Source organism: Schistocerca serialis, unplaced genomic scaffold (genome assembly GCF_023864345.2).
Source record: "Schistocerca serialis cubense isolate TAMUIC-IGC-003099 unplaced genomic scaffold, iqSchSeri2.2 HiC_scaffold_167, whole genome shotgun sequence".
Classification (NCBI taxonomy): domain Eukaryota; kingdom Metazoa; phylum Arthropoda; class Insecta; order Orthoptera; family Acrididae; genus Schistocerca; species Schistocerca serialis.
In genome coordinates, this window is record NW_026047727.1 from 175,001 (window position 1) to 182,500 (window position 7,500).

Genomic DNA, 7,500 nt, shown 5'->3' on the forward strand with positions numbered 1-7,500 from the left:
TGTGCCTTAACCTAACCTATGTTGTGCCTTAACCTAACCTATGTTGTGCCTTAACCTAACCTATGTTGTGCCTTAACCTAACCTATGTTGTGCCTTAACCTAACCTATGTTGTGCCTTAACCTAACCTACGTTGTGCCTTAACCTAACCTACGTTGTGCCTTAACCTAACCTACGTTGTGCCTTAACCTAACCTACGTTGTGCCTTAACCTAACCTACGTTGTGCCTTAACCTAACCTACGTTGTGCCTTAACCTAACCTACGTTGTGCCTTAACCTAACCTACGTTGTGCCTTAACCTAACCTACGTTGTGCCTTAACCTAACCTACGTTGTGCCTTAACCTAACCTACGTTGTGCCTTAACCTAACCTACGTTGTGCCTTAACCTAACCTACGTTGTGCCTTAACCTAACCTACGTTGTGCCTTAACCTAACCTACGTTGTGCCTTAACCTAACCTACGTTGTGCCTTAACCTAACCTACGTTGTGCCTTAACCTAACCTATGTTGTGCCTTAACCTAACCTATGTTGTGCCTTAACCTAACCTATGTTGTGCCTTAACCTAACCTATGTTGTGCCTTAACCTAACCTATGTTGTGCCTTAACCTAACCTATGTTGTGCCTTAACCTAACCTATGTTGTGCCTTAACCTAACCTATGTTGTGCCTTAACCTAACCTATGTTGTGCCTTAACCTAACCTACGTTGTGCCTTAACCTAACCTACGTTGTGCCTTAACCTAACCCATATTGTACCTTAACCTAACCCATATTGTACCTTAACCTAACCCATATTGTACCTTAACCTAACCCATATTGTACCTTAACCTAACCCATATTGTACCTTAACGTAACCTAATTTGTGCCTTAACGTAACCTAATTTGTGCCTTAACGTAACCTAATTTGTGCCTTAACGTAACCTAATTTGTGCCTTAACGTAACCTAATTTGTGCCTTAACGTAACCTAATTTGTGCCTTAACGTAACCTAATTTGTGCCTTAACGTAACCTAATTTGTGCCTTAACGTAACCTAATTTGTGCCTTAACGTAACCTAATTTGTGCCTTAACGTAACCTAATTTGTGCCTTAACGTAACCTAATTTGTGCCTTAACGTAACCTAATTTGTGCCTTAACGTAACCTAATTTGTGCCTTAACGTAACCTAATTTGTGCCTTAACGTAACCCATGTTGTGCCTTAACGTAACCCATGTTGTGCCTTAACGTAACCCAATTTGTGCCTTAACGTAACCCATGTTGTGCCTTAACCTAACCTATATTGTGCCTCAACCTAACCTATATTGCGCCTTAACCTGACGCACGTTGTCGCTGAACCTGCTCTGTAATTGTTATGCAACTCGTTAAATTAGTGTAGTGTTGCCTAACCGCAACCCTCGCAATATAGTTCGCTATTCGCACTGCCCGGTCCCCTGTGTATCGCGTCATGTTAAACACCTTGCAGGTGTTGCTGACTTTCCACATGCTCCTGCTATACACTGTAATGTGGATAGCAGCAGGACGTACATGCCCCCCCCCCTTCCCCCCTGCCTTCGCAAGCTGGTCGTTGAGAAGTTTGCATGTTCAATGCCCTTCGCATGCCGACGTACTCAGCCTACGTTGTGGTACGGCCTGTCACCTGTCCGCCGATGTACGCAAAACCCACAAACTGTACTGCACATTGGTCCGTATGTACTGAATGATACATCGTGGCACATGTGTGACCGTACGACGACTGCGCCTAGCAACGGCAGACCATACAGTCCAAATATTGTGCACGCAGCTACGTGTCGTCTCCCTATAAGAGCTGGATTGCAGTGTGGTACGCCATTCAGACGTGTGGGAGGAACGGACGCCCTGGATGGCGATCAGCATGAGCAGTCTGTTGATGTAGTGGAGCGTGTATTCGGACGTAGTCGTCTCTTCTCACACACCGTGATAGCATGTTGCACCGCGTTCCACATCTGCGACATCCTGCAGAGGCCGGCTGACAGTCGTTCGCGCAATGGACACCGCATACGTACGGGGGCTACCTTCCACGTGTTCTCGAGGCGTGCACATGTTGTTGCGTCTATGTGGGCAGACGTAGTGTGTTGTGACACCTGACACAGGCATGCAATACTCGTTGCAAATGGCGATGGACGTCTACGTTTGCTGGTGACGTTACGCAAATGAACAACAGGTAACCCGTTGTGGTGCGGTTGTTCTCGCTAGAGGTGAATCAGTGTTGGCGACGATCGGTCGAGCTATTAACCGGTTGTTTCAGGGATACCCACCATGCCCACGAACGTGAAAGGGGACCCACCATGCCCACGAACGCGAAAGGGGATCTGGGTGTGAGGCGATACGCGGCGGTGGCTGGGTGGGACCGTCCCCGGCCGGTGAGGGGGGGCCGCCCGGCGTGCTGGCAGCGCGGTGCGTGGGCGCACGCGCTACAGCCGGCTGGTGGGGGCGGCCAGTGGCAGGCGCGCCGGCCGACGGACGCGGCAGGCGGCGCAGCTGCGCGCCGGCGCCCCCTGCTCGCGGCGCCTTGCGGCCAAAGTAGGTCCTCGCGGGCCCGGTGCGAAGCGCGGTGGCCATCTGCAGTGTGCTGGTCCGATTGAGGACTGTGTGCGCTGAGGATGCGCCGCCGCCCGGCGCTCGGCGCCGCGACGCCGTCTGCTGCTCGGTCGCCCCAGCGGTTCTCGCAGGTGGTTTGTATCGCAGCTGTGCGGACGTGTTGGCGCGTGCGCTGTGCTGGGAGAGTTCGCTTCGGCACCCAAGTGGGGCTTTTGTCCTTCTGTGGCGCTGGCGTTGGAGCTGCCGGTCACCGTAGGTGGCGCGTGTTGTCTCCCGCCGGCAATGCCACGACAGCACGCTCCCGGGCCTCTGTCGGCAGCGGCAAGCTCAGTTGGGAGCACGGGTGGTCGCACCTAAAGCGTCTACTCGCCTAACTCCGGGCGATTGCGCCTCTCTCGAACCCGACCAAGTACTTAGGACGGCGCTGCGCGCCGCCGGGACCTGAGAGGGTTTCGAGGTGTGTTGTGCAGGGGAGCTCAGCCTCCTCCTGTTTGCAGAATAATTGAGCGGACGCTTGCGTGTTCGCGCGGGCCCCCGGGACACACTCCCGGGCGGCCGGCTGCTCAGCTCTAGTTGACGCAGCTCCCTGGTTGATCCTGCCAGTAGTCATATGCTTGTCTCAAAGATTAAGCCATGCATGTCTCAGTACAAGCCGCATTAAGGTGAAACCGCGAATGGCTCATTAAATCAGTTATGGTTCCTTAGATCGTACCCACGTTACTTGGATAACTGTGGTAATTCTAGAGCTAATACATGCAAACAGAGTCCCGACCAGAGATGGAAGGGACGCTTTTATTAGATCAAAACCAATCGGTCGGCTCGTCCGGTCCGTTTGCCTTGGTGACTCTGAATAACTTTGGGCTGATCGCACGGTCCTCGTACCGGCGACGCATCTTTCAAATGTCTGCCTTATCAACTGTCGATGGTAGGTTCTGCGCCTACCATGGTTGTAACGGGTAACGGGGAATCAGGGTTCGATTCCGGAGAGGGAGCCTGAGAAACGGCTACCACATCCAAGGAAGGCAGCAGGCGCGCAAATTACCCACTCCCGGCACGGGGAGGTAGTGACGAAAAATAACGATACGGGACTCATCCGAGGCCCCGTAATCGGAATGAGTACACTTTAAATCCTTTAACGAGTATCTATTGGAGGGCAAGTCTGGTGCCAGCAGCCGCGGTAATTCCAGCTCCAATAGCGTATATTAAAGTTGTTGCGGTTAAAAAGCTCGTAGTTGGATTTGTGTCCCACGCTGTTGGTTCACCGCCCGTCGGTGTTTAACTGGCATGTATCGTGGGACGTCCTGCCGGTGGGGCGAGCCGAAGGCGTGCGACCGCCTCGTGCGTGCTCGTGCGTCCCGAGGCGGACCCCGTTGAAATCCTACCAGGGTGCTCTTTATTGAGTGTCTCGGTGGGCCGGCACGTTTACTTTGAACAAATTAGAGTGCTTAAAGCAGGCAAGCCCGCCTGAATACTGTGTGCATGGAATAATGGAATAGGACCTCGGTTCTATTTTGTTGGTTTTCGGAACCCGAGGTAATGATTAATAGGGACAGGCGGGGGCATTCGTATTGCGACGTTAGAGGTGAAATTCTTGGATCGTCGCAAGACGAACAGAAGCGAAAGCATTTGCCAAGTATGTTTTCATTAATCAAGAACGAAAGTTAGAGGTTCGAAGGCGATCAGATACCGCCCTAGTTCTAACCATAAACGATGCCAGCCAGCGATCCGCCGCAGTTCCTCCGATGACTCGGCGGGCAGCCTCCGGGAAACCAAAGCTTTTGGGTTCCGGGGGAAGTATGGTTGCAAAGCTGAAACTTAAAGGAATTGACGGAAGGGCACCACCAGGAGTGGAGCCTGCGGCTTAATTTGACTCAACACGGGAAACCTCACCAGGCCCGGACACCGGAAGGATTGACAGATTGATAGCTCTTTCTTGATTCGGTGGGTGGTGGTGCATGGCCGTTCTTAGTTGGTGGAGCGATTTGTCTGGTTAATTCCGATAACGAACGAGACTCTAGCCTGCTAACTAGTCGCGTGACATCCTTCGTGCTGTCAGCGATTACTTTTCTTCTTAGAGGGACAGGCGGCTTCTAGCCGCACGAGATTGAGCAATAACAGGTCTGTGATGCCCTTAGATGTTCTGGGCCGCACGCGCGCTACACTGAAGGAATCAGCGTGTCTTCCTAGGCCGAAAGGTCGGGGTAACCCGCTGAACCTCCTTCGTGCTAGGGATTGGGGCTTGCAATTGTTCCCCATGAACGAGGAATTCCCAGTAAGCGCGAGTCATAAGCTCGCGTTGATTACGTCCCTGCCCTTTGTACACACCGCCCGTCGCTACTACCGATTGAATGATTTAGTGAGGTCTTCGGACTGGTACGCGGCATTGACTCTGTCGTTGCCGATGCTACCGGAAAGATGACCAAACTTGATCATTTAGAGGAAGTAAAAGTCGTAACGAGGTTTCCGTAGGTGAACCTGCGGAAGGATCATTACCGACTAGACTGCATGTCTTTCGATGTGCGTGTCGTGTCGCGCAACACGCAGCTACCTGTACGGCTCGCAGTAGCCGTGCGCCGCGTGCGGAACCACGCGTTCGTCTCAAAACTAACGGCAATGTTGTGTGGTACGAGCGCTGAAGCGCTGGAGCGGCTGGCCTGCGGCACCTGGCGCCTGGCGCCGGTTTTGAATGACTTTCGCCCGACTGCCTGTCCGCTCCGGTGTGGAGCCGTACGACGCCCATCGGCCGTGAGGCCGTTGGACACTGAACGCTGGAACAGGGCCGCCACACGCCTCAGTCCCGCCTATGCAACTGTCTCGAAAGAGATGGTGGAAACTATGAAAAGATCACCCAGGACGGTGGATCACTCGGCTCGTGGGTCGATGAAGAACGCAGCAAATTGCGCGTCGACATGTGAACTGCAGGACACATGAACATCGACGTTTCGAACGCACATTGCGGTCCATGGATTCCGTTCCCGGGCCACGTCTGGCTGAGGGTCGGCTACGTATACTGAAGCGCGCGGCGTTTGCCCCGCTTCGCAGACCTGGGAGTGTCGTGGCCGCCTGTGGGGCCGGCCGCGTCTCCTTAAACGTGCGATGCGCGCCCGTCGCCTGGCGGTTCGCATACCGGTACTTACTCGGTAGCGTGCACAGCCGGCTGGCGGTGTGGCGTGCGACACCTCGTACAACGACCTCAGAGCAGGCGAGACTACCCGCTGAATTTAAGCATATTACTAAGCGGAGGAAAAGAAACTAACAAGGATTCCCCCAGTAGCGGCGAGCGAACAGGGAAGAGTCCAGCACCGAACCCCGCAGGCTGCCGCCTGTCGTGGCATGTGGTGTTTGGGAGGGTCCACTACCCCGACGCCTCGCGCCGAGCCCAAGTCCAACTTGAATGAGGCCACGGCCCGTAGAGGGTGCCAGGCCCGTAGCGGCCGGTGCGAGCGTCGGCGGGACCTCTCCTTCGAGTCGGGTTGCTTGAGAGTGCAGCTCCAAGTGGGTGGTAAACTCCATCTGAGACTAAATATGACCACGAGACCGATAGCGAACAAGTACCGTGAGGGAAAGTTGAAAAGAACTTTGAAGAGAGAGTTCAAAAGTACGTGAAACCGTTCTGGGGTAAACGTGAGAAGTCCGAAAGGTCGAACGGGTGAGATTCACGCCCATCCGGCCACTGGCCTCCGCCCTCGGCAGATGGGGCCGGCCGCCCGCGCGGAGCAATTCGCGGCGGGGTCGTGTCCGGTTGCCTTTCCACTCGCCGCGGGGCGGGGCCGTTCCGGTGTGCGGTGGGCCGCACTTCTCCCCTAGTAGGACGTCGCGACCCGCTGGGTGCCGGCCTACGGCCCGGGTGCGCAGCCTGTCCTTCCGCGGGCCTCGGTTCGCGTCTGTTGGGCAGAGCCCCGGTGTCCTGGCTGGCTGCCCGGCGGTATATCTGGAGGAGTCGATTCGCCCCTTTGGGCGCTCGGGCTCCCGGCAAGCGCGCGCGGTTCTTCCCGGATGACGGACCTACCTGGCCCGGCCCCGGACCCGCGCCGCTGTTGGCTCGGGATGCTCTCGGGCGGAATAATCGCTCCCGTCAGCGGCGCTTCAGCTTTGGACAATTTCACGACCCGTCTTGAAACACGGACCAAGGAGTCTAACATGTGCGCGAGTCATTGGGCTGTACGAAACCTAAAGGCGTAATGAAAGTGAAGGTCTCGCCTTGCGCGGGCCGAGGGAGGATGGGGCTTCCCCGCCCTTCACGGGGCGGCGGCCTCCGCACTCCCGGGGCGTCTCGTCCTCATTGCGAGGTGAGGCGCACCTAGAGCGTACACGTTGGGACCCGAAAGATGGTGAACTATGCCTGGCCAGGACGAAGTCAGGGGAAACCCTGATGGAGGTCCGTAGCGATTCTGACGTGCAAATCGATCGTCGGAGCTGGGTATAGGGGCGAAAGACTAATCGAACCATCTAGTAGCTGGTTCCCTCCGAAGTTTCCCTCAGGATAGCTGGTGCTCGTACGAGTCTCATCCGGTAAAGCGAATGATTAGAGGCCTTGGGGCCGAAACGACCTCAACCTATTCTCAAACTTTAAATGGGTGAGATCTCCGGCTTGCTTGATATGCTGAAGCCGCGAGCAAACGACTCGGATCGGAGTGCCAAGTGGGCCACTTTTGGTAAGCAGAACTGGCGCTGTGGGATGAACCAAACGCCGAGTTAAGGCGCCCGAATCGACGCTCATGGGAAACCATGAAAGGCGTTGGTTGCTTAAGACAGCAGGACGGTGGCCATGGAAGTCGGAATCCGCTAAGGAGTGTGTAACAACTCACCTGCCGAAGCAACTAGCCCTGAAAATGGATGGCGCTGAAGCGTCGTGCCTATACTCGGCCGTCAGTCTGGCAGTCATGGCCGGTCCTTGCGGCCGGCCGCGAAGCCCTGACGAGTAGGAGGGTCGCGGCGGTGGGCGCAG

General features: G+C 55.3%; 2 non-coding genes and 1 pseudogene across 2 annotated transcripts; all 3 read left to right on the forward strand.

Annotated features, from left to right (window-relative positions):
• The first annotated feature begins 3,135 nt into the window (after positions 1 to 3,135).
• On the forward strand, positions 3,136 to 5,044 carry LOC126443655 (small subunit ribosomal RNA). Its single transcript, XR_007582083.1, has one exon. It is a non-coding gene; the product is annotated as a small subunit ribosomal RNA (ribosomal RNA).
• Positions 5,045 to 5,397: 353 nt separating this feature from the next.
• On the forward strand, positions 5,398 to 5,552 carry LOC126443635 (5.8S ribosomal RNA). The gene has a single exon (XR_007582065.1). It is a non-coding gene; the product is annotated as a 5.8S ribosomal RNA (ribosomal RNA).
• Positions 5,553 to 5,740: 188 nt separating this feature from the next.
• LOC126443663 (large subunit ribosomal RNA) overlaps positions 5,741 to 7,500 on the forward strand; it is a 4,757-nt pseudogene continuing 2,997 nt past the window's right edge.